Below are 27905 nucleotides of genomic sequence, written 5' to 3'. Positions count from 1 at the left end.
TGGAATAGTGAATTTATTGTATTGTATGATTTAAATGTAATGAAAGGCAATAAATAGAGTCTGCATTTGGCATTTTCTTAACGTGTGTCTTCCAAAGGACTTTATGAGAGTAAAAGATTGGTTCCTCTTAATGTTCTAGAATAACTATGGGGAAATATCCCTAACTTATTAAAGCAAACTCTAGTAAAGGAAACCAGTTAGCATCAGGGAGGCAGGTTATACACTGTGGTGGGGAGTTACTTGCATTCTGAAATGTAGGGTGAAAATAATTCACCAGCTCAACTGTGAAGGGAAGTCTTCATGCCAAGAAAGAGGAAAATAGTGAAAGGAGGGGCAGAAGAGCTGGCTTCTGGTCCCCTCAGTAGAATTTACTTGGGGGACCATCAGCTTCTGTGGCTGTAAAATGAGGTTGAAAAAATTATTTCAAAGGTCTTCCCGAGGTATATAGTTACCAGACTATGCTCTTTTCCTAAGAAAGAATCTACTGAAATTGGGTAAAAAGGGACCAGACTTTTTTCTAAGGTGAGGTAAAAAGGGTAAAAAGGGACCAGACTTTTTTTACAGCTGAGACCACTGTGGCCCAAAGATGATAATCAGCTCTTTCAAGGTCGAAGCAGGGATGAGAGCTGTTCATCCCACCTGTTGTTGAAGCTCTTTCCTCTCCTTTATCCTTAGAAATAGTCCTCAAGATAGAAGGTGTTTAATATTCTCTTCTGGGAAAAAGAAGCTCATGTGTTCAATGTCAAGATGTTGGGGGGTCTCTTGGATTTCTAGGAAAGCACTCACAAGAACTTTTGAGCTCTCACTCTTGATAGTGAGTCTTGACAATACTCTCACTTAACAACTCACTCTCGAGAACTTTCACTTGTGTTTTATTTGGGGAAGCCCAGACAGGTTGGGAGAAAATGGCTGATTTTATAATACGGGTCGTTAGACTTTGCAAACCTAGGTCTTGTTCCACTGGACATTGTGTAACCATGGTGTGAACACAAATACTTCTCAGTTAAGGTGTTCTGGAAATTCTGACTGTGTCCACTAACATTGTCTTAAATGTGGTTATGGGGTGATATGATGAGCCCATGCCCAAAAAGTCAATTTTTAAAAAAATGTTATGGGTACCTAGTAGGTGTATATATTTATGGGTTACATAGAAATGGGAAAAGTTCCCTTGTCCCCCTCACAGGCATGTAATGGGAGTGTGGCTCACTCCTTTAGTGCCCTGCTGCTCAAACCCCTAGGGGAGCATGCAGACGTAGGTTGTGGGGCTCTGACCCCACGGCAGTGTCTAAAGGTGACTGTTTACAGATGAAGCCTCAGTGGGCATGTGTTACAGTAAGCTCTTTCAGTTTAGCCGTCTGTAGGTAGCTTCTGTTAGCTCAATTAGACCCACTGACTTATCGCAAGGACAGAGGTCTTTCGGTATCCTGGGGTTTCTTGCCCTGGTGTACTGGAAGGATTGGATTACACATGGGTTTGGAGAATGAGTGCAAGGTGCAAGGTTTTATTGAGGGGAAGTAGCTCTCAGCAGATAGGGAAGCCAGAAGGGAGATGGAGTGGGAAGGTGGTTTTCCCCTGGAGCCAGACCCGCTCAGTGGCCGGGTTCTCCTCCTACCACCCCAGCCAAACTCTACATTGTTCTGCTGGTCAATGGCCTGCCAGTCTGCCAGCATCTGCCAGTGCCTGTTGGTGTGCTCTGCCAGCATGCTCCTCTTGACGTCCAGCTGCTTGTGTCTCTACCTGCGAAGGTCTTGGGGTTTTTATAAGCACAGGATGGGGGTGTGGTGGGCCAGTGTGGTCTTGGGAAATGCAACATTTGGGTAGGAAAAAATGCCTGTCCTCACCTAGGTTCTTGGTCACAGGCTCGGGGGTGGAGCCCTAGCCAGAGACCACACCCTCCCTTACCCAGCACTTCCCTGCCCTCCTCCCGTATCAACATGAGATATTTTGATATAGGTCTTCAATACGTAATCATCACATCAGGGTAAATGGGGTATCCATGACTTCAAGAATTTATCCCTTGTGTTACAAGCAATCCAGTTATACTCTCATAGTCATTTTAAAATGTACAATTAAATTATTTTTGACTATAGTCACTCTATTGTGCTAGCAAATACTAGCATGGAAAAAATAGAAAGAATTAATGTCTTATTTATTCTATTTTTTGCACCCATTAACCCTCCCAACTTCCCTTCCAGCACCCTACTACCCTTCCTAGCCTCTGGTAAACATCCTTCTACTCTTGTCCCCACAACTTCAAATATTTCAATTTTTAGTTCCCACAAATAAGTGAGAACATGTGAAATTTGTCAATCTGTGAATGGCCTATTTCACTTAACACAATGCCCTCCAGTTCCTTCCATGTTGTTGCAAATGATAGGATCTCACTCTTCTTTATGGCTTGGTAGTACTCCATTGTGTATATGTACCACATTTTCTTTATCCATCTGTTGATGGACATATAGGTTGTTTTCAAATTTTGTCTGTTGTAAATGGTGCTGCAATAAACATGGGAGTGCAGATATCTCTTGGATATACTGATTTCCTTTCTTTTAGTTATACACCCAGCAGTGGGATTGTTGGATCATATAATAGCTCTATTTTGAGTTTTTGGAGGAATCTTCAAACTATTCTCTAGAGTGGTTGTACTAATTTATATTCACACCAACAGTGTACAAGTGTTCCCTTTTCTGTAAATCCTCACCAGCATTTGTCATTGCTTTTCTTTTGAGTATAAGCCATTTAGCTTTAACATTTTGGGTATAAGCCATTTTAAGATGACATCTCATTGTAGTTTTGATTTACATTTCTCTGATAATCACTGATGTTTAGCACCTTTCCATATGCCTTTTTGCCATTTGTATGTCTTCTTTTGAGAAATGTCTATTGAGATCCCCTGCCAGTTTTTAAATCAGATCATTAGATTTTTCCCTATAGAGTTATTTGAGCTCCTTGTATATTATTCTGGTTATTAATCCCTTGTCAGATTGGTAGTTTGCAAATATTATCTCCTGCTCTGTAGGTTGGCTCTTCACTTTGTTGATTGTTTCCTTTGCTATGCAGGAGCTTTTTAACTTGATGTGATCCCATTTGTCCCTGTTTGCTTTGGTTGCCTGTGCTTGTGGGGTATTACTCAATAAATTCTTGCCCAGTCAAACGTCCTAGAGAGGTTTCCCAATGTTTTCTTTTTGTTGTTTCATAGTTTGAGGCCTTAGATTTAAATAGTACAATTGCATGGAGAACAGTCTGGAGGTTCCTCAAAAAATTCAAAATAGAGCTACCATATGATCCAGCAATGCCACTGCTAAGGATATACCCAAAAGAAAGGAAACCAGTATATTCAAGAGATATCTGCATGCCCATGTTTACTGCAGCACTCTTTACAATAGACAAAATTTGGAAGCAATATAAATGTCCATCAACAGATGAATGGATAAAGAAACTGTGGTACATATACACAATGGAGTGCTACCATCTATAAAGAAGAATGAGATTCTGTTGTTTGCAACAACATGGATGGAACTGAAAGTCATTATGTCAAGTCAAATAAGCCAGACACAGAAAAAAAAAAAAAAATGCATATTCTCACTTACTTGTGGGAGCTGAAAACTAAGATAATTGAACTCAGGGAGATAGAGAGTAAAAAGATGGTGACCAGAGGCTGGGAAGGGTAGTGAGGTGCTGGGGGTAAGTAGGGAGAATTAATGGGTACAAAAATAGAAAGAATGAATAAGACATAGTATTTCTTAGTAAAACAGGGTGACTATAGTAAAAAAAGAATAATTTAATTGTGCATTTTAAAATAATGAAGAGAGTACAATTGTATTGTTTGTAACACAAAGGATAATTGCTTGAGGCTATGGATACCCCATTTACCCTGATGTGATCTTTATAAATTGCAAGCCTGTATCAAAATATCTCTGTAACCCATAAATATATACACCTTTTATTTTTCTATAAAAATTACAAATAAAAAATCCTAAAAGTCAGCCCTTACAAGATCTACAGGGGAGATAGAATTTGCAGGTTGCTCTCCCCAAATTCATCAGGCTTGGAAAGGACCTTAGGCTTTCTGCATAACTACATTAGCAAAACCAAACCAATTCTATGGAAATGCCAAATATTAATAGAACAAATATTAATACTCCTCAGAGGGAGATAGCAGAACTCAGTCTTTACACTATGTGATCCCCATTGTCCAATATACAGTAAAAAATTCAACATGCAAAGAAACAAGAAAATATCACCTACCATTGTAAAAAGAAATCAATAAAAACAGATCCAAAAATGTCCAGTTGTTAAACTTCATAGAAAAAGACTAAATCAATTATTATGTGTTCAAAGAACAAACAGAAAATAGTTTCAAAGAATGAAAGGAAAATATGATCTTTATGAATGTACAGATAGTGAATTTCAGCAGATAAATGGAAACTATGAAAATAACCACATGGAAATTTTAGAACTTAAAAAATTATAGTAACTGAAATTAATAACACACTAGATGGGCTCACGTTAGTTTGGAGATGACTAGAGTCAGGTGAGCTTGAAGACAGATCAAAAGTAATCATCCAATCTGAAAAAAACAGAACAAAACATATATCTCTAAAGCTTTTTAAAGGTGTTGTATTGACTTCTCTGGTATGAGTTTTTTAACATAAGAAAGTAATAACTCTCTTGGTACTTCAAGCTGGACTCATGTTTTCGATTCTCCAGGACACCACCTTTGGGGTTCCCCGCTGCAGCTAAAAGGGACCTGGCTATGGTAACGTAAATGGGTAATCATCTTGGGGGCAGTAATCTCAACAAAAATTTCAATTACTTCAACTAAAGATTCAGTATCGTACAAGCACTGAGAAAACCTCACTCATTCTCTAATGTTCATCTGAGAATTCACATACTGTTACACATTTGTCTTCTAAAAGTCATACATACATAGTACAGTGCTATGATTAGATACCTGGACTATGGTTATTAAGTGCCTGGATTTAACGTTTGACTCCAGCACTTACTAACTAGGTGACTGTTGGCAGGCTACTTAGCTTGTTCAATTGTAATATGGGGATAATAATAGTACATACCTAATACATTTGGAGAATTATTGGAGATGATATATGTAAAGCACTTACAACAGTGCCTGGCACACATGTGTTCATTGTTATTATTACATTTTCCCCAGGTTTTTTGAGAATAGAGTTTTCCAGGGGTAGAAGAATATTAAAAGAGTGAATCACCTTTAAAACACTGGTGTAAAAAATACTTCATGTCAAAAATGTTTTTAAATGTGCTTTTGATGAAACCTGTTACCTTTCCCCTGCTGATCAACAGAGACATTCCTTTTGGAAAGCTCAGCTTTAGAGATACTGCCTTCTTCTTGGAATAGCTGTCTGCAACAGATAAGCATTACTCTGTGCTACTGGGTGTGTTCAATGTGTAAACAGATTGTGGGAATACGAGAGGCTGGTTTTTCAAGTTCTTGCTCCAAGTAGTTCACAAGGGTCAAGTAGTCCAGCATTCTACCGTTTGTGTGTCTGAGAGAAAAATAAGCCCACAGAAACAGTCTAACCTTCAGATTAAGGTAAGACTAATGTGTTTAGGGATCTCCAATGTGATATCTGATTTCTTGATTTCTGTATTTTGTGTGTAGTGGGGGAATACTGGGATTTGCTGGTCAGGAAGAAAACAGCTCCTTCCACCATTTGATATTGGATTTTACAATAAAAAAGGGAGAAATATGTACAGAAGGGACATTTTGGCCACTGGTCGCTATGAGTTCAATGGATTGAGGAGGGAAATATAAGTATCTTTTTGTTATTAACACTTGATTCTATCTACAAAGTGAAGCATTGCACTAGGTTCTACTGAAGAGTGAGTGCCTCCAGGAACAAGTATGCCTTCTAGTGACAAAAAAGTCAAATTCACAGCAGAAGTGTTGCATCATTTTGCTATAAATCTCTTACACCTGTCTATATAAACCTCTCACATCTCTAACATAGATGATCCTCTTGCTCTGAATTTCTTTCATTTATTAGAAAACTTACATGTTTCATTTGGAATTATTTAATTGTTTTTACATTCAGTTCGGTTTTTGATAAGGACAAATATCCAGTATGGATATATATTCAGTAGAAGGATTAATAAAGTCTGAAAACCCTGGAATAATTTCAACATGAATATGATATTGCAACAGCTTACAGAAATGAGATATTAACTGTGAACACTAATATACTCTGAAAAGATGCATCAGGGTTTAAAAAATTTATCCTTAATATAGATTGTTTTATTTTATTTTATTTTATTTTTTTTTTTTTTTTTTGAGACGGAGTCTTGCTGTGTCGCCCAGGCTGGAGTGCAGTGGCCGGATCTCAGCTCACTGCAAGCTCTGCCTCCCGGGTTTTTACGCCATTCTCCTGCCTCAGCCTCCCGAGTAGCCGGGACTACAGGCGCCCGCCACCTCGCCCGGCTAGTTTTTTGTATTTTTTAGTAGAGACGGGGTTTCACCGTGTTAGCCAGGATGGTCTCGAACTCCTGACCTCGTGATCCGCCCGTCACGGCCTCCCAAAGTGCTGGGATTACAGGCTTGAGCCACTGCGCCCGGCTAGATTGTTTTAATTACCAATACTATCTTCCTCATTTAAATGAAAAATGTAATTTTACAACTATTAATACATAACTTCTGTTTGTTCCAAGTATATGTGTATGCTTGGAGAAAAGCATATGCCTGGAGAAGACAGGAGTTATATATTTATAGCATTCAATTCAAAATAGTATAAAATATTGTTTACATGTAATAATGCATTTAGGCTACTTAAGTAGTAGCCTGCTTAAAAAGTATTTTAAACACAGGAATTAAGTATTTAATTTTTTCATTTTATAGTAAGTTGTTTATATGTTATTTGGACAACAGCTTACACACACAAGTGTTACAATTCATACCCTAGGTCTTAAATGCATGAAGCCATTTTATTTGACTCTAGTGAAATCCTTAAATTGGTCCTTGCATCCCTCAGTATATATATGTACATACCCACATATACATGCATATTTACATGTGGGGAACTAATATCTGAGAAAATGTCTTACTGGTCTTTTAGTTGTTGAATCATGCTTTTTCTATGTATTTATGATTTCCTGAAATTCTTTGCTATTTTAAGTTTGGGTATTAGCTATGTTATCCTTCTATTTTTTCAGACTCATTAAAGTCTTCTGATAGGTTTGGTGAATAAAATTATTGAGTTTCTACCTCTTTTCTTTTGGAGGCACATTTAATATTTTTGTTGAAATTACTTCCGCATTATTATTTAGTATGTTAAGGGAAGGAAAAGGAAATGCAGCTTTAATATGTAAAATGAGCAGTTCATTTTACTTAAGCTCTATTATATGATGATATATATTATGACTATTTTGCCAGCCTACATAAGCACTTAGCTAATCATCTTTAATGCATTCTACTTATAATCTACTTGTAAATATGCTTTTGTACATTCATATCTTACTTGTTTGTGCTCTCTCATCCTCTTTCTCTCTCACCCCTCTATATACATTCACACATTTTCCATGATTTCACAGAACTTCTCTTCAACCTGGTTCCATTCCTGGTTATCTCTTTCTGTGGGGAGTATCATCATTTCCTTTTACCTCTGTTTCTCTACATCTAATATCATACTCAGCCCATGGACTTTTGATTTTACTGAAGACAGCAAAAAAGCAGATGGTGCTTCTATTACTTGCGGAGTTAGCAACTGCTGTGGCTACCTTACGTTCTGGAAGATTATCTAAAATAGGGAGGAGCTCTTAGAGGAACAAAATATAATACATATGTAGTGTACTAGGATAGAAAATTCACTTGATCTGGTCTCTCTCTCCTTTTAACAAAAACATTTCTCTAAGAAGTGATTAATAAAACATACCCTACTGCCTCACTTTCTCTTTTAAAATCATTCTTTCAAATTCCTCTATGACATAAAATCAATCTTGATCACTTTATTGACACTGTACTTCCAAGGGTCACCTGTAGTGCTGCTAGGAAATCCAAGTACGTTTATTTATTTATTTATTCATTCATCCGTTCAGTAAATATTTATTTAGTGACACATATGCATCAGGCATTGCTGAGCACTGAAGTTACAGCAGGGAACACTTAAGTCTGCCTTTATGTACCTCCAGTCTAGTTAGGAAGGACGTTAACTCACCCAAATACTTCATTACAAGTGTGATAAGGGCTATAAGGAATACTTTTCCAAATTCTCATCTTATTAATTCCCTTGACTGTATGTGACACACATGATCAATTCCTAGTTCTTAAATTTTCTCTTTCCTTGTTGTCCATGACTCTATACTATTTATTCAACTACTTTTCTACCACTTCCCCTCTTGTCTATTTTTCATTTTCTCTTCCTTAAGTTTGGGTTTCCCTCAAAGGTTTAGCATTTATTTAGCCTATAACCTATTACGTTTTTCCTTTCTCTGTAACTTCTTATCAACCCTTAGTTTTAAATATCACCTCTAAGGGGATACCTCTAAGACATCCATTTCCACATCTTATCTTTTCCATCTGCTATACATTTTCCCACTTGTATGTCCAAGGATCACTCGATATTCATCATGATTATAGCCAAACTCACAGCTTTATGTCAAACCACTTCCCCTTTCTTTTCATTTGTTTCTGTGAATGGCATTAACGGTCTCCTCGTTTCTCACATTTGAAACCTTGGAGTCAATTTTGCTTCTAACTTTTCCTTTGCTCTCGATATCCGAACCACTACCAAGTCCATTCATTTATTTAATTATAATGTATCTAGAAGCCATCCTCTCTCATCTCCTTTTTCTATTATTTTTTTCTTTTATTCTCTATTTCCTCATCCTTTTTTCCCTCAGTCTAAGAGCTACCTACAATTCAAGGTTTTGGTCAGGCCCCATCTCCATCAGAAAGTCCACACCTCATGGATATCTTCGTTTTCTAAGCCCCAGAATCATGGGGATAGTAAAAAGAATGTAGCCAAAGAGCCAGGTTTAAGTTTTGATTCTACCATTCACTGCCCCCTGTGTACTCTTGTGAACCACAGTTTCCTCAGACTCATCCTATCTCATATAGTAGCCACAGGAACAAATATGGTCATGGAGATGAAATCATTTTGAACTATGAAGCACTATACAGATATTAAAGTAAGATTTGTTGCTGGAAGAATAACTCAGGAGCAGAGACCAGAGCCCCAGGTCTTCACTATTGACATAATATTGCCCTGGGGACAAGAGTGTTGACTCTGCGGTCAGATGACTTGAGTTTGAATCTCAGCTCTGCTACTTACCAGCTGCATGAAATTGAGAAAACTTAGTTAGCTTTCCTGTTCCTGAGTTTCCTCACTGTCAATTGGAGATAACAATAGTTTCTACTGATAGTAGTGATGTAGGATTAGAAGGGTTAGTAAATGTAAAATACTTAAAATAGTGCCTAGCTCATAGTAAGTGCTCTGCAAATGTGGAAGAGGTAGGGGGGGTCTATGAGGCTAAGTGTGGTTACGAGGTGAAAGCCAGGTATTAGAACTGAGCCACCAGATGAAGATTAGGTACAGCAAGGATGCAAGCGCAGAGCTACAGACTGGACACATGTACCTAGATGAATCCCTCATGATTCAGATTAAAAAAATAAAAGATAGATCTTGCCATTTGGGACAGAACTGAGCAAATGATGGAGGTATAATCGTTCTGAGCGACCATTTGGGGCACAAAAATGGGGATAACAGTCTTTCAGACACATTTTCTTTTTGTTGCCCTTTTGTGTTGTGAAATATGTCAGTATATCATGAAATCAAAATGTCAGTATGCAATTAAATGTCCAAATGTTGAGAAAGCTGACTCAACTGTCCTCTATATTCTAGAAATCCCTCTCTTTAACAAGCATACGCTTATTGCATTTCAGAGGACAAGGGCCCTTAGAAATGTCATTCCTCACAATTTATAGGATTATTGCCTAGGGTGTGTATTTTTACTAATACACTTGGAGATTAGTTTGTTTGATTGTTTCATGTCAGAAAGAAAAATAATAATAATACTACTTAGAATATTCTAAGGGTTGTTCTAAGTGCCTTAAATTTTTTAACTCATTTAATCTTCACAAGAACCTCATGAGATAAACATCATCATCATCAACATCATCGCCACTACCATTTACGTAAGAATAAACTGAGGATCACAGAGGTTAATTGGTAATTGGACCAGATTTCAAACCCAAGCAGCCCAGCACCAGAGCCAATTTTCTCAACCACTGAGTGCTATCATATCAGCAACTCTGTGTTTTAGAATCTGGTTAAGAGGGCATGCTCTGGAGTCCTAGACTGCTGTTACTTGTTGCATCTCCAGTTTTCCTTGAGAAGTGGTAATAAATGTTTCATATTTTTCATAATTGATAAAAATTACTTACATAAGATTTACACTAAGTAATCCAGTGTCCAGTAATGCTGTGCAAGAAGAGTCTGGTTTTTCTCATCCATTATTCTGTATCTGAACATCAAACAAAGGTCTCAAATACTGATGCCCTCTGTTTCCTAGAGAGTATATTATACTGCTTTGCCCTGTACTTAACTGATGTTGTACCCATGTACTTAACTGCTGCTGCTACCCGTGTGGATATTTTCTAGGGTATGTATGAGTTTCCATCTTTGTCTTTGCTAACTATTTCAAAAGTTCAGGCTCAATTTTTGGAGTTGCTATGTTTGTTTTCTATTTCCTATTTTAACTACTTCTTGTTCATTTAAATGTTCTCTCTCCATAGTTTAATGGGACTTTTTTTTTTTTTTTTTTTTTTTACTTTTCTCTAAGCGTTAGCTACAAAAATAACTTAATAGACTTTTAGTTCATTTTCTTCTTCCCTGAATAAGAATATTAAAATCAAATTTACCTTCACCAAACACTTAATAACTTTTTTCATTTCCAAGAAGGCCCAGTGCCACTTGTAACTCTTGTTAAAGTTTAATTTAGCAGTTTCCAATTTTTGTAACAGTTGACTTATCCAGGCTAATTTGATTTAATCTTTCTAACAGAATGCCAGGAAACACTCTGTTCCTACAATAAGAACATGTCTGATTCATTTAAATGAATAAGAACACGTCTGGTTCATGTAAATAGACTTCAGTAGCATTTTTGTTTTGGTGTTGTGCAGTCAAAAAATATTTCCAAGAGAATATCAGGACTTGGAGGGAAACCAAGAAAATGAATACAAAACAACTATAAGATACATATCATTGTAAAGCAAGTAAAATCCTCAAGACCAAATAATATAATTTAAACAACCATTTAACATTGACAATGTTTACTAAGAATGGAAGTGGTAGACTTTTCCAGAAAATATAGTTGAGTTGGGGTGGGAGGTGGGGGTGTGCAATAGAGAAATCAAACTTGGAAAGTAGCCATCAGATAATGATGTTCTAGGTTCAAATATAAACTTCAAATCCAAATATACTTTTATCTGGATTATAAAAACAAAAGTTCAGCAACAGCCCACTTGGTAAACAGAGAACAAGAGCGATCATATCAAACAGGTTTACTTAATACAAGCAGCAGAGTATAGACAAATCCATTAATATATCCCCCTAAGAGCTATTTATGTACAACAATAGTCTTCAGTCCCTTGTGTGAACTTACATTAAAATCAGTATATGATTAAAATTTTTGAAATTGATTTCATTAAATCAAGTGACATTGTATCAAAGATCAATTTTCAAACAAAGTAGTAAGAGCCTATTGCAAAATAGGCATTTTTCCCAACTTTCAACAGATAATGGTATATCCAAAGATGTCTGTGGCCACAAACAAATGTGTAATTTTTAAGTTGCATATTTTGACTAGAACTAGATATTACTAAAAAAACATTTTGTGATGAAGAATCACTTCCCACTAATTGAGAGACCAGCACAGGGAGAATACTATTGATCTTAACTACAAGGAAGTCCAGACAGTAATATGGAAAAAATATAGATTGGGATGTCCTGTTTGCATTAGCCATGTTCAAGAAGGAAGAATTTAACTTGCTTTGAACTACTCACAGTTGCCATCTAATTACTTTTGTTGACTGTTACAGAGTTTGAACTCCAAACACAGGAAGGTTATTTCTAAATCAGTTATACACAGCAACCAAACAGCTATTGATTTTCTTTCAAGTGAATTCCCATCTGATTATTGTTCTTGTGAATAATAGTCATATGTCTGGCTTTATACTTAAGCACAATAGGATATAACTAAATATTGGCTCAAGTCAGACCTATACAGTAGGTTCCTGAACAATGAGAATAACATCTAGTGATAATCTTTCACTGTTTATACTGGGAAAAATATTGAACCTGGGTCAGCAAACGTGAAATGTAGGTTCAGTACTGCCCCTAATAATAATGGCAAAGGCTCACACTTTCTGAGGATTTACCGTGACTCAAGAACTATTCAAGTGTTTTCTGTGTAACCAAGGCATACAGAGGTTCAGTCATGTTTCTCAGAAATGTTAGAGCCAAGATTTAAACCAGAGTTCCTGCTCTGTACCAGAGTCACTTTGGTCAGCTTAAGTAACTTTCAAAAGCATCTTCATGGGATATTTTTTCCTGCTGCACCAATTTTTACCTTTCTTCCCGATTCTCAGACTCACCCAATCTATACTGGTATCTGTGAACCTGTCACTGACCTCACCCCGTCTCCAGCATCTCACTGATTGGTTTCCTCTCCATGATCTTTTCTTAAGGGGACCCTGCATTCTTTGGGCCCCTCATCATTACTCAACGTCCCTAGATCTACTGGCCCCCTCAGTCCTCCTAGTCCCTCAACCACCACCAACTCCTCCTCTCCTAGCTTAGCTCCCCCTATTCCTGCTCACAAAAGCCAGGTAGCATCAGGCCCTCCCCTCTCTCATTTCCCTCTCTACCCTCTCCACACTCTGACCACTGCTGCAGCTTTTATTTCTTTCTTTAGTCAGGGCAATCTGCTCTGATGTTGTATCCTACATCCTCTTTACACTGTCATATAATAAAACTCTTTCGGGAGTGCTGGGCACTGGTATAAATTTGACCAACACAAAATTAAACACACACACACCCCTATGTGTTATGTTGTATATTATGTTATATATAATATTGTTGTGTGTGTACATATATATTATATGTATGTATATTTAATTCTACAGTATATTATAGTGGTCAAGAACACAGTCAATAGAGTCAGACCCCTTAGTCAGAATCTAGCTTCACCACTTACAAGTTGTGTTAACATTGGACAAGTTATTTAACCTCCCTCTGCCTTGGTTTTCTACCTGTAATACGGGAATAGTGAAAGTATCTAAATCAAATGATTGATGTTGTAAACCAAAAGGTATCTGAGACAGGTCTCAATCGATTTACAAAGTTTATTTTGCCAAGGTTATGGATGAGCCCATGACACAGCCTCAGGAGGTCCTGACGACATGTGCCCAAGGTGATTGGGGCACAGCTTGGTTTTACACATTTTAGGGAGGCAAGAGACATCAATCAGTATAGATGAGATGAACATTGGTTCAGTCAAGAAAGGCGGGACAACTCTAAGTAGGGAGGGGGCTTCCAGGTCATAGGTAGAGAAGAGACAAATGGTTGCATTCTTTTGAGATTTTGATAAGTACAATTTACAGGAATAGTCACATATGCCTTGGTCTGCCTTAGTGAAAAAATAGGGCAAAGGAAGCAATCAGATACGTATTTGTCTCTTGTGACAGAGGGATGACTTTGAGTTCTCTCTGTCCTTTGTCCACAAGATATTTCCCTGTGAGAAAATTGTGAGGAAGGTATGTAGCTTTTTTATCTTTGTAGGTATCTTATTTAGGAATAGAATGGGAGGTGGGTTTGCCCGGTGAAGTTCCCAGCTTGACTTTTCCCTTCGGCTTAGGGATTTTGGGGTCCAGAGATTTATTTTCCTTTCACAATGTAAAGATTGAACTGTTCATATGTATAAACCAAGAATTCGTAACAGGGCCTGAAACTTGTATATAAGTGCTGAGTGTTCACTACCATTATTACCATGACCCATAAGGAAAAAGCATTAAGGCAAGTATAACAATGGAGCAGAAAATATACATTTAAGTGGAAAATATAGTACAACATGGATAATATGACAGGTGTGATTAATTGTGACTTGAATAATGTGAAGCATATAATTATTTTTTGGTTTTGCATTTGATATCTGAGGAATCCCACCATTTCACATGAAAAAAGTGCATGTGACGAGGAATCTTCCAGGAATTTTGCATTAGAAGTTCCTTTTGATCCTCCTCAAAACGTCGTGAAGTTAGTTCTATTATTATCTCCACCCTGTGTGAAAAGAAACTGAGGTTCAGAGAGGTTAAGTAACTTAGTTTCTGTAACATAGTAAGTGCCAAAGCTGGGATTTGAACTTAGAGCTTCCTGAATCCAAACCTTACTCTTTGCAATTCTCCACTTGAGGTGTCCATTGGAACCCCATAGGACGTTAAAAAAAAAAAAAAAAAACCCATAGAACACAAACTCAGAGATTCTATTTTTTTGAAAAGCAGCTTTTATGAGATATAATGTACATACTATACAATTCACCCATTTGAAGTGTACAATTCAATGGTTTTTAATTTTTTTCTAGTCTATTCACAGTGCGTTTAACCATCACCACAATCTAATTTCAGAACACTTTTGTCCTGGGCGGGCGTGTCAACAGAATCCTTGGGGTCTTAACCTCAAAGCCACAGACCTTGTAGGAGTCCTGAATGAACTTCAAATGATTTGTGAACTTTTTCTAGGATCCACAGCTTTCACTATCTTCTCTAAAGTGATAAAAAATATAAACCAAAAAAGTATTAAGAAACTCTAGACCAGAATGGCCTTGAACTTTAAGGTACAAATCACTGGGGGACCTTGTTAAAATTTAGATTCAAATTCAGTAGGTCTGGAATGGACTAGACCTACTATCATTAATTTTAATGCTCACTTTAAGTTAGATGTTATGTGCCATAAAATTCCATTCTTCTCTTTAGTAGAGTTATGCTACGAAATAACTGTACTCAATTATTATTGTTATATTTTTAATGTCATCAGTAAAATATTGGTAGACATTTATTTTCTTGATTGATGCATAATTATCCACAAAAAAGCTATGGTTTTGGCTCTTGGCACAAAACATCTAAAATATTTACTCATTGTTCCTTAATAGAAGTTTGCCAACCTCTAATACAGACCATGGGGGAAAGCCACCTTTAAGGAGCAGAAATGTTGTTCATCTTACTCTCCACAGCTCCTTGCTACATGTGGCAGACATATTATCAATCAGACTTATAGGAATCCTAACCAAGTATAAGGGGCAGCAAGCTGGCTATGTTTATGTATAACTCCTCTTCTAGAGGAGAGATCTGGGCAGATGAGGGTCAACTTCATGTTTAGTTTAAAAATACATCTCCCTAGAGCTTCAAGCTACTCTCCTAGTGATAGCATGGGTGGGTGTCCACAAAAGACCCTCGTGCCTTTTCAGTTAGGTCATGTCTCTATGATCTTGGAAGCAAGATTCCCTAAGAGTAATCTGCAATCCATATAGAGAGTTTGGTTAATTGGGATTGGATGGTGGTTCACCAAACTTACAGGTAGAATATTGTATCTTCTTACACTCACCTTCAAGCTACTTACATTAAGGTGTTTGTTCAGAGCACTGAACTTTCAAGAGCTGTCTGACCATGCATTTCATATGCCTTCATATATGAAGACATTTCTGCTTATTTTCCAACACTAACTCACTTTGAATCCTACAAAAATGATCTATGCTATGTTAATGCCTGAATATGCATGACTTCAAAATTCTCCAGGTTTCAGGTGGTCTCCTGCACCACAAGCCTCTATTGCAGAGCATCCTCTCAGACATCCATCTTGAACTATTTTTTCCTTATGTCTTAGTCTATGACAACTTTAGATCTCCTAACTAATGGTTAATTTTTCAGCCAATCTTTTTGTCGTTGTCATTTTTTGATGCAAGAGGTTATCCATTCTCAAAACCCACTTCCTTCTTCCAACCAATCCCCATTGCCACAAGGCCCGCAACCGTGGTCAGCTTTCAGCATGCTCCAGGGGAACAAGTACAAAGTCTGACCTGGATGGAATTAGATTATACACCAAAATAATTCCAGGATTTACTAATTTATATCATTAGAAACCTAGAACGTTAGGCCAAGGAAGATGTAATATAACACTGGATAGGCTGAATGTATTGATATGGTGCCTTTTTCAGAGATTCTGGGTTTAGTGTGACACTTCTTGCAGCTGGAGGTGTTAACAGTTTACTTGATTGTTTAGTTGAAATCTGAACTTAGCAATGACCTACATCATTGACTCTGTGTGATATACTTGACTCCCAGTTCGTTAGACTTAACTAACTGCTCCTCCCATTCTGTTGATCATCCCTCTTCAGTCTCTTTCATCATCTCATTTATTCCTCTTGTTCCTGGACCAAACCGAAGACCAGGCTGCTTATTCTCATGGTCCAATAATGAGATTCAGATAAGCTGGGAAAGAAGGAAGTTTATTTCTGTAACTGAGTACAGCTGAAAAATATCTCCAGTACAACTCAAAATTACAAAGTCAAAAAATTAGATTAGAAGAAGTGATTTACTTCTTCTGAGTCCTGAAGACCTTCCTCTGGAGCCTCAGTAAATTTACTTAATCTAAATGGGTCCATGTTCCAGGGGTGATTACCCTTATCTTGTCTCCTGCTAAATCATAGAGATCTGGGGTGTTCCTTCAGACCCCCAATAAACTTGTTTGTGGAGGTCTGGGGAGCTTCTTCAGCCCGCCAATAAAGTTTGTTTAATCCTAAAAGGGTCCTGTTAAGAATTCCTTCATTATCTTGCCATGCTTCAAGGCCCAGGAAAGGCCTGGGCAAAACTCTTGGTGGGCTTTTGTGACCTTCCAGCCTTTGTGTAAGGGCACTGGCTCTATCAGCTTTTAATATTTAACTTCACCACTCAGTCAGTGCTGAAACAGTTGTTATGGAGGCCTGCGTTAGTGAGTCCTGGCCTGCCACACTCTGTCCATTCTTTAAATATTGTTGCTTCTCATGATTCTATCTTTTGCCCCTTTCGCTTCTCTTCCTGGAAATCTCGCTTGCTTGCATGGCATCAGCCACCATCCACCATCTAGGCACCAATGATTCCCAATTAAATACCTCTAGTATAGACATCTGATAAACTATAAACAGTTTATTGGAAGTTTCCTATTCTAAATGCCCTTCTGGACAGTTCTTTGTTGTTGCATCATAAGTACCTGGACCTCAACATATCTAAATTGCAATTAATTATTTTTTTTCTCTTTCAGCTTTTTTTGTCTTGTACTCTCCATCACTGTGAACAGTATTATCATCAACATTTCTAGGCTTTACCCCAGTGGTACTGAATCAGGCTCTCTGGAGATAGACACCCAGAAATCTATTTGTAACAATCTACTTAGGTATTCTTATGCAGACTAAAATTTAAGAAACTTTGCAGTTCCCCATGGTGCAAAGAGTCGCTCTCTTTTCTCTTCCATACCACCCACATCTAGAAGGTCACTGGATCTTATTGAGATTATTCTGAAACATCTCAAAAATGACTCTTATTTCCCTTCCCACTACCACAGCTTTAGTTCCTAATCTCTCCCTGGCACTCCTGCAGGAGCCTCCTCATTTTGTCTACCTGACCTTTCCCCTCTCTTTCATCCAGTCACTGAATGCTGGTCTTTCAAAAAACAAATCTAAAATTCAAATACGATTGTGCTATTCCTTAGCTTTAAAGCATTCAACAGCTTGATGGCATGAGAACAGTTTTCAGGCTTCTTAAGGTCATGGAATTCTTTCTTCAAGTAAAATCCTACCAGGAAATCCAACTTATAGAACAGATGAAAACGGAGCTGCTCTGTTTGAAGCAGGCATCGGCGCCACAGGCTTGGCCACTCAGCCTCTTTCGCTGTGTTTCGTAAGAAAACATTCCTGAAGATACAGTTTGAAAAACACTGGATAAAGTCCATATTCTTTGGATGCCAAATTCCTCCCACTCTGACATCCCCCTTTCTCTTAGCTTTCCAATATTAACCCAGACCCCAGACCTGGAGTTAGTCACTATTTCTTCTGGACTAGTTTTGTGTTCTTATGACTTTTTCACATTTGCTGTCTTTACAACCTAGAATGACCACTTTTTTTTTCCTAATTGTTTTTTCCTTTATGTTCTCGAAGCCAAAATTGGGATTTATGAAACCGTGATTTTATGTTTATGTTTGTCTCCACCAGAAAATAATAGAAAATAGAGAGAAGCCCCTTGAAAACAGAACCTATGCATTCTTCATGAATGTGTCCCCTAGATCTAGCATAGTTTCTTTTTCTGTTTCTTGTTTGTTTGTTTGTTTGTTTGAGACAAAGTCTCACTCTGTTGCCTAGGCTGGAGTGCAGTGATGTGATCTTGGCTCACTGCACCCTCCACCTCCCAGGATCAAGTAGCTACTCAGCCTCCCAAGTAGCTGGGACTACAGGTGCGTGCCACTATGCCCAACTAACTTTTGTATTTATAGCAGAGATGAGATCTCACTATATTGCCCAGGCTAGTTTCAAACTCCTAAACTCAGGTGATCCACCTGCTTTGGCCTCCCAAAGAGCTGGGATTATAGACCTGAGCCACTGTGCCTGGCCCCACATAGTTTCTGACACATGGTTTTATACATGTTTACTGCATGAACATTTATAAGCTCTATAACTCATTCTATCTGTTCTTTGGTTTTATATTTTCTTCAGACTAAACATGTCTTTGTGAATTAAACATTACTTTACGAACTAGATTTATTAACTTCAAAACTATATGGCACTCATACTGTTCTTCTCCTGTTCAGTAGTCTAGCATGATAATTATTGATAATCAGTGGATATATGCATTGTGTATCATGACATATGAAGCAGAGGTAATATGGCTATAAGATATTTTTGACAGAAATGCCATTTGCTGTGTTTTTAAACTGATTTTATATGTAACATGTATTCATTGTAAAAACATATAAATAAATAAAATTATAAAGAAGATATTACAATACACTTATAACTATCCAGAAATAGACTTAATACTTTGGCTTATTTTTCTCATTTTTTCTTCTATAATACATATATGTGTGTGTGTGTGTGTGTGTGTGTGTGTGTGTGTATATTTATTTTAATATAATTGGGACCATACTGCATAAGTAATTTTGTATCCTGAGTTTTCTTTTCACTGCCTTTGTGTTGTGAACCTTCAAGCATGCCATCACATATAAAAAGGATATTAGTATTATTAATAATTGTATTAATTAAAAATTATGATGTTTCTAAGAAATTGTTAAGACTTATAAATTATTAATAGAAAGTCTAGGAAGCCAGAGACCTCTGGGTATTTTGTGAATCAAAGGGAATGGAGGTTTGTATTGGACTGATGCATTTTAATGATGTATTGCTTAACTTCAGTAAGAATAGAAAGGATGGAGGGGTCTAAATTTTCTGAGCATCTGTTATGTGCCAGGCATTGTGCTAGACACTTTTTATACATTAACTCATTTTAATATTCACTTCAAACCCAGGAAGTAGATATTAATATGCCCATTTAACAGATGGATAAACTGAGATGCAAAGACAAAGTAGCACGTCTATGTTATTCTCTCAGGGAGTAGAATTTTAATTCCATTAGTTTCCAAAGCCCACACCCTTTCCCTTACCCCACACTTTCTCCAACACCAACTCTGAGAGAGTCCACAAAGTCAGTCTTTTATTCTGAAGATGTTGTATTAGCAGTGCTTACCCTGTGGACCATAAGCCCTCGGGTGACCACAGTTTATAAACCCCTGAAATTACCTCCCTTTGTCATTAGAATGTATGTGTATATTTTTTAGGTGAAGAGCCTATAGTTGTCATTGATGATCTAAGGGACCAACTGTTGCCAACAATATTTATGAATCTCTCCTGCAAACAAAGAGATGTATGCAAGTATTGCAGAAGCCCTTTGAGGAGTCTTTAGTTTTGCTTGTCAGGCCTTGTGGTGAGGGGCTATATTCCAATTTCCATTTTAAGCACCACTTCTCAAATGTTGTATTTTGCATTGAATTCATTAATTTATTCATTTGGCAATATTTTCAAATACCTACTATGGTGCCAGGAGCTGTGAGGTGTTAAGAATACAGGGCTGATCAAGACAAAATGAGATATCCCACAGAGCTTAGACACTAGCAGGGAAAACCAATGCATGTTGGTTAAAATCAGCATTTTAAATCAGCATGATGAGTGCTTGGCATAGTCCTTAGCATTGTTCACCAAATATTTATGATTTCTTCCTCTTGTAGGCAGATGGTAGGATACCATTTACTGGCCCCCTTGTAACTGGGTAGGGCTAAGTGACCACCAGTTCTGTTTAAGGAGTTGTAAGTAGTAAGTAGAAATAATGCTTTTCACTTCCAGGCCAGGACATTTAACTCCTAGAATGAGACCTTTCAGAACTCTTTTTTCCCTCTGGTGTGGCAACTGGCAGTGTTCAAGATGGTAGCTACCTAAACAGCCTGGATTCTTGAGGGATACATAGCATGACCAAGAAATATGAAATAAACCTGTGCTGTTACAAGCTGTTGCAATTTGCAAGTTATTTGTGTCACAACATACTCTACCCCAGTATTGCTCAAAATATCTGTGGTGAAGGATCAGGTTGTTTGTTACTTTTATTTTCAACCTGGATAGAATAGTATTTTCGTAAAATACAATTTAAATAAATTAGCAGATAAATGAGACAGGAAATACATAAACATTCAAGTATAAATTTTCATTAGATGCAACAGATTTAAAATTACTCTGTCAAATTGCTATAAACATTTCTAAATGCTTATTCTCAATTTCTTTACTTATATAATTGCAAACCCGTAAGTTTACAGATCTGCACTGGTCTGCAACCCACACTTTGAATAATGCTGTGTTAGCCTATCCCAACTGATACAGTGTTACTGTAAGAGAAGTATGAAAATGTATTGAATAGATACTATGAGTTTCCAGTTGCTGCTGTAACCAATCACCACAAACATATTGTCTTAAAACAACACAAATGTATTATCTTAGAGTTCTGAAGGTTAAAAGTCCAAAATGAGTCTTGAGAGACTAAAATCATGGTGTTAGCAGGTTGCATTTCTTCTGGAGCCTGCAGGAGAATCTTTTTCCTTGTCTTTTCCAGCTTCTAGAGGCCATCTGCATTCCTTGGCTAGTGGCTATTCCTCCAACTTCAAAGCCTATCACCTCAGCCTCTGCTTGTGTCGTCACACCTGCTTTTCTGACTTTAACTCTACTACCTCACTCTTATAAGGACCATTGTGATTACATTGGGATCACCCATGTAATCCAGGCTAATCTCTTCATCTCAAGATCATTTGCGTAATCACATCTGCAAAGTTTTGCCATCTAAGGTAACATATTCACAGGTTCTGGGGATAAGGACATGGACTTCTCTGGGAGCCATGATTCAGTTTATCATAGATAGCTAAGCTAAACTAGGAGTCAGCCATTTAAGCAGATCCCTGTGGATACTTAGGAATTGGGAGATGGAGAAATGGGGAAAGTATTCCAGGCAGAGTCTTACAAATAGGAGGATCTGGAGGTGAGGAAGATTACGGCTTTTTTAGAGGAATGAAATTTTGAGTGTGATTAGAGGATAGATACGTTAGAGAGAGGTAAGCAAGGGCCAAATCATGAAGGGTTTTGTAAACCATATTAAGCAACTTGAACTCTTAAAAAGCAAAGGGAAGACATCAAAGGGTATTCAGTATAAGAGCAACAATTATCAATTTGTATTTTGGAATTGCACATAGAAGAGCCAGATTGGAGGCACAAAACTATGATGCTGATGAACCATGGTGGTGTCACCCAATTCACAGCATATCTGAAACCCAAATCCATTATTTCCCACAAAAGCCAGCACATTTTTCAGCTTCCATGTTCCTAGCAATGTCACCTGTATTCTTCTAGGATTCAATTCTTAACATTATTTTTGGCCTCTTTCTTTCTTTGGCTTCTTACTCTAGTCAGTCACCACACCTTACTGGTCCTTGAAAATTTTTTGAAGACATAAAATAATATATGGTTATATGAATACATCCAAAATAATAAACAATATGGAAATAAGTCCCTGTTCATCCCTTCTCTGACCCCTAACAATCCAACTCTCATCTTCATATGCAACCTGATTCACGATCAATATGCATTATTCTGTGCCTTTTATTATGCATTTACATTTATTATAGACATGCATATATCTACTGCATTGTTTTAAAAGCATTTGCATTAAAAAGTGTAATTATCTTGTCTATTTTCAGCTCAAAATATAACTTAAGATATTTTCCATGTCCATGTATATTAAATGCCTCATTTTAAAATTGAACATTGGTATTGTTGTCTTTTCCAGCTTCTAGAACTTCTAACTCTAATAGAATCTAACAGCTTCTAACTTTAGACTATTGCAAAATTTCTACTATTGATAATTACACTATAAAGTAAGTGTATCTTATAACTTATTTTCCAAATCTTTCTCTTTTGAAATGTTTATTAAGGCTTTCTCTTTGCCAGCATTTTTAAAGGTAGAAGTAGTCTTCTCTTTAAAAATATCAAAATACACAATGCCAAGAAAATAACCAATAATCTTAAATATTAGGTTGGCACAAAAGTAATTGCAGTTTTTGCCATTTTGCCTTTTTCCATACTGAGAGTTCTGTGAAAATTCACATGGACATTAAAGACTCTGAGAAGTTCTGTAGAAAAAGAAAATATTTAACTTGGTTTAAGTATCCAAAATTTTTGTTGAATGACATCACTTGATATAGTTTGGCTGTGTCCCCACCCAAATCTCTTGAATTGTAGCTCCCATAATCCCCATGTGTTGTGAGAGGGACCTGGTGGGAGGTAATTGAATCATGGGGACAGGTTTTCCCATGCTGTTCTTGTGATAGTGAATAAGTCTCATGAGATCTGATGGTTTAATAAAGGGCAGTTCCCCTGCACTCGCTCTTTTGCCTGCCACCATGTAAGATGTGCCTTTGCTCCTCCTTTGTCTTCCACCATGATTGTGAGACCTCCCCAGCCATATGGAAATGTGAGTCCATTAAAGCTCTTTTTTTTTTTTTTTTAAATAAATTACCCAGTCTCAGGTATTTCTTCATAGCAGTATGAAAATGGACTAATACAGCACTGTTAACAATTCCACAGAATATCTAATAACGTCTCATGGGATACTGTTGTTCCATGAAGGCAATGTGTGGCCTCAAATATAGTGGTTACAAGCAGGGTCCCTGAAATCAAACTGTTCTGAATTACTTACCAGTTGACCTTGGGCAAGTTACTTAACATCTCTGTGCCTCAGTTTTCTCATCTATAAAATAGGAATAATAACAATTTTTTTCATTAGGAAGTCATAAGGATTAGTTGAATAAGTGTTAGTGGTTATTATTTGGAGCATTCTGAGGATACTGCTCTTGAAGCATTGGTATGAAGTTGATGGCACCGTTAGCCTCTCTATTGTTATTTGGATAATCAATATCATTGTGAAATTTTAAAAAATCTTGACTATGGCACTCCCACGTAATGTACCACACAGAATTGCCCGTGTGAGAAGAAATGGCTCTGTTGCAAAGAAATGCCTGCAATTTCACAGCATCTATCCTTGAATCATTTAGTTTGGGGTTCGTTGTAAAAGTACTACTTTTTTCTCTATCCACAGCGTGGCAGTTCTCACCTTTTGACAGTCATGTGGACTGCTGTACTTGTGGTAATCCAATCACAGCTGCCTTGCAGGATGACTGCTCCTCTGTTTGAAAGGCATCCTCAAGGGAATTTTGCATATGTGATTTAGCTTGTATTCTAAGCATCCTAAACATGTCTGTAAGTGTGCTGAAAACTCATCTAATTTGTGTTGTCACATGGTGACAGGCAAACAGGAAATTAACTTTATTTCTATTAATTTCATCCTAGGAGCACTCTCAGAAATATTCTATATTTAAAGCTGCATTTCAAGTACACAGTAATGAGATATATTCAGACATACCCTTTCCTTTGATTCAAATATCGGCCCCTATTATTTTTAAGTGTGTGTCACTCAAAACAGATGCTTTTTAAACTTATGTCCCTTTGTGATGCTATGAGAATATTTGATTATCACATCTTTTTGACAATCAGAAGTTAATGACTTGTCCAAAGTTATCTATGCCGAAATGCAACAGAATGACGTACAAAGCATCTTGTCACCTTTTTAAATAGCTTAGCATAGTTCAACAAGGTTACTGGCCACAGAGGGAAAAATCTACATCTACATTTAAAGAGAGAGATCTGTTTAAGTTAGGAATTGAAGAATAAAAGAAAAAGGAATTTCACTCTCCTAATCTGACTAGTGTTTACTAGCCACATTTAACTAAAAGAATGAGGATCAATTACTCATTTTTTTCTCTACTTGATTAAAATGTGTAATGGGTAAGGGATTCTCCAGGTGAGGTATGAGATAGCTGAAAAGAGATACGCAATGATATATCCTCAGGTGAAGTCATTGCAGCCCAGATGCTGGTCTTCAGTGCAAAGGCTGAAAAATTTGATTTGGTTAGCACACAGCAAACAGATCTGACATGGGTTCAAACTAAACCAAACATGGAGAACTCCATAAACAGGACCAGAACATTCACTCCTCAAGGGAGAGCTCTATGGGAAGCCAACTTATAATCAAAAGTGTCTGGGAGGAAGTGAGATTGAGCAAGGGGAATTAGCTGTATGATTTGAGTGATTCATGGCATGAAAATTTCCCAGAATGAGGCTCCATCACCTAGTGTGGAACATGCGCTACAGGGAACAAACAATTATTTTCATTTTCATTCCCTTTCTCTAGTTGGAGTCTGGATGGGCACTGTCATCACCTAGCTCCTTAAATCTTCCTTGTCTATGCTTTCGTTCACTGTCTCCTTTTCTTCACCCTGTATTTCTCTGGAAGGACTGTGTTATCATCAACTGCATTCTATCTTACTAAATTTATAATCATAGTCCAGTGCTGCCTTCTGGAGAAAACATCCTGATTTTCTTGATAGAGTTTTGCCTACTTCTGATCTCCTTAGCCAACTGTTACTGGAAAGGGGTCCTGATCCAGATCCCAAGAGAGGGTTCTTGGATCTCACACAAGAAAGAATTGGAAGTGAGTCCATAGAGTACAGTGAAAGCAAGTTTATTAAGAAAGTAAAGGAATAAAAGAACGGCTACTCCATAGGCTGAGCAGCCCCGAGGGCTGTTGGTTGTCCATTTTTATGCTTATTTCTGGATTATATGCTAAACAAGGGGTGGATTATTCATGCCTCCCCTTTTTAGACCATACAGGGTAACTTCCTGATGTTGCCATGGCGTCTGTAAACTGTCATGGCACTGGTGGGAGTGTAGCAGTGAGGATGACCAGAGGTCACTCATCACCATCTTGGTTTTGCAGCTTCTTTACTGCAAACAGTTTTATCAACGAGGTCTTTATGACCTGTATCTTGTGCTGACTTCCTGTCTCATCCTGTGACTTAGAATACTTAACCATCTGGGAATGCAGCCCAGTAGGTTTCAGCCTCACTTTACCCAGCTCCTATTTAAGATGGCGTTGTTCTGATTCAAACATCTCTTACATTTTCCCCTTCCCTTTTACAAGAGAATCCTTAATCCTAAGGGTTGCAGAGAAATGAAGATCCATCTTCTGTAACTTCTTCATGCTGAACAGGGGTGATGATATTCCTGCCTAACTATTAGGGTCTCTTGTATTCAAGGTAGAGAGGAGCTCAGTCAGAAAGTGTCAGTATCGTGAGGGCCATTCATAACTCTTGAGTTCTGACAAAATGTGATATCTGGAAGATTAGTAAGTATTCAATTTAAGAAAATTTTCAGTAAACTTATTTTGCATTATTACACAAAGAGTACAACAGCAATATATTCCACAACAGTAAAGCAAGATAAGCAAAATTATCCCAAGTAAACTAAATTAGAAGGCTTTCCATGAACTGGGCAACTGTTGGAAACAAGCTGATATGGAGTCACTAGCCAATTTCAATATGTGCCCAGAATTAGAATATTGAACCATATTTTTACATTACACATCCCTTTTGTTTCTTTTGAGATGCAGTCAGACATCACGAATTGGTTCACAGGAATAAGCAGGGTCAGTCTAAATTGCAGGAAAAAAACGACAACAACAACAACAACAACAAAAAACAACTGATGAGAACTAGAGTTTAATAACAGGAGTACCATACTTCTGGAAACATAATTTTTCTCTCTCCAGTTTTCCATTTGTATTAAAGACAAATCATGGTAAGACCGATTTGATTGCAAAATAATCCTTAGTCTTATACTTATCCTGATTATTTGTATAAAGTGCAGCAAGAATAATTATTTTTCACATAGGCTTTTTAAATTGGCTTTGATGGAACTCTGTTCCATGAGAAATCTCAAATAATACCTTTTTTTAAAGCCAAGCCCAGCCATGGGTTTATATCCTCAAATATCTATGAATAAATTCTTCTTTTTTTTTTGAAATGGAGTTTCACTTTGTTGCCCAGGCTGGAGTGCAATGGTGTGATCTTGGCTAACTGCAACCTCTGCCTCTTGAGTTCAAGATATTCTCCTGCCTCACCTTCCTGAGTATCTGGAATTACCGGTGCCTGCCACCATGCCTTGCTAATTTTTTGTATTTTTAGTAGAGATGGGGGTTTCACTATGTTCGCCAGGTTGATCTCGAACTCCTGACCTTGTGATCTGCCCACCTCAGCCTCCCAAAATGCTGGGATTACAGGCGTGAGCCACTGCGCACAGCCAATTCTTCTCCTCTTGAGGTCCCAAGATAACTTGCAGCTCCTGGACCTATTAGAAAGTGACATTCTTTACTTACCACAAGTCAGAAACCCTGTACAGGGAATGTGTAGAGAAGGTATAAGGCCAGTTTTCCCAAGGGGCTTTTATTAGCTCTGCAAGTCAAGTTTGAATCCTTAAAGGAAAATGCACCACTCCAGTCAAAGCCTTGGTAAAATAACCAGTTTCTCCAATTGTGTCCTGTTGCAAAAGAAAACAGATTCTTATTGTGCTTATGCAAATAACTATATTGCCGTAAGTTAAAAATACTCACAAATAGGTTCCAATTCTGGAGAAGTCAGGTAGAGAGAAACAAATATGCCCCAAATTTTGTTCACAAGAGTATACTTTACTCGACTGTTAAAAGCTGTAAATAGCTCAAAAGAAAAGTTGTCTCGACTCTGAAAAACAAAACAAAGGATCAGCAATGTTTTAAGCAAAAAATCAAAAGATCACTTTGGTCTTCTATTAGTTCAATCCATGCAGTTAACTCCTGTCCTGCTTGATATTTATCAACATTTCAGTTTTTCATGAGAGTCCTGAAAGTTTTTTTATTTATTCTAATGTCATAATCCCCAACGTTATCAGAAACCTGCATTCAAGAACACCTGTCAGAGTCCTTTAGCTGACTATAAACCACCTTTTAAATAGGACTAAAATAAGACAACTGTTGGTGGATGACAAAAATTTCTCAGGGCAGCCACAGTCAAAAAACATGATTGACAAAGAAATTTGATTACCTTGGTGGCAATGTTGACAATGTTTCCTGTATGATTTTTATACCAAATAAGCCAAATGTGATTTTTATATTAGTGTACTATTAATGTTAAACCCTATCCTTAATAAAACTTTATAGATATATCCACCCAATTTTAATATTTGAATTAAGGTAAGATTCTTATACCTTTTATAACCCTTTACAAATTTATGTTAAAAAGCAGATTAGTGCTCTAAGAAAAACCTTTTGTGCTTATATCCCAATGTTCAATTCATGGAAAAACTGAATAATACCCCTTTAACTTAGCCAGTATGTTCAC

The 27905-nt window shown here is 37.3% G+C and overlaps 1 protein-coding gene across 7 annotated transcripts in view; it reads left to right on the top strand.

Moving 5' to 3' along the window:
• Positions 1-27905, top strand: part of LOC105463245 (synaptotagmin like 5) — a 243625-nt gene that overhangs the window by 103394 nt on the left and 112326 nt on the right. The window contains exon 1 of one of the 7 annotated variants that reach the window (XM_011710251.3): positions 5281-5572. The exons of the other annotated variants lie outside the window; for them this stretch is intronic. The gene's annotated coding sequence lies outside the window, so the exon portion shown is untranslated. Of the gene's footprint in view, positions 1-5280; positions 5573-27905 lie in introns of those variants that run through there. 7 annotated transcript variants of the gene reach the window in all.

Source organism: Macaca nemestrina, chromosome X, assembly GCF_043159975.1.
Source record: "Macaca nemestrina isolate mMacNem1 chromosome X, mMacNem.hap1, whole genome shotgun sequence".
NCBI classification, from domain to species: Eukaryota; Metazoa; Chordata; class Mammalia; order Primates; family Cercopithecidae; genus Macaca; species Macaca nemestrina.
Note: the sequence above shows the minus strand (reverse complement) of the source record. Positions and strands in the feature narration are given on the sequence as shown.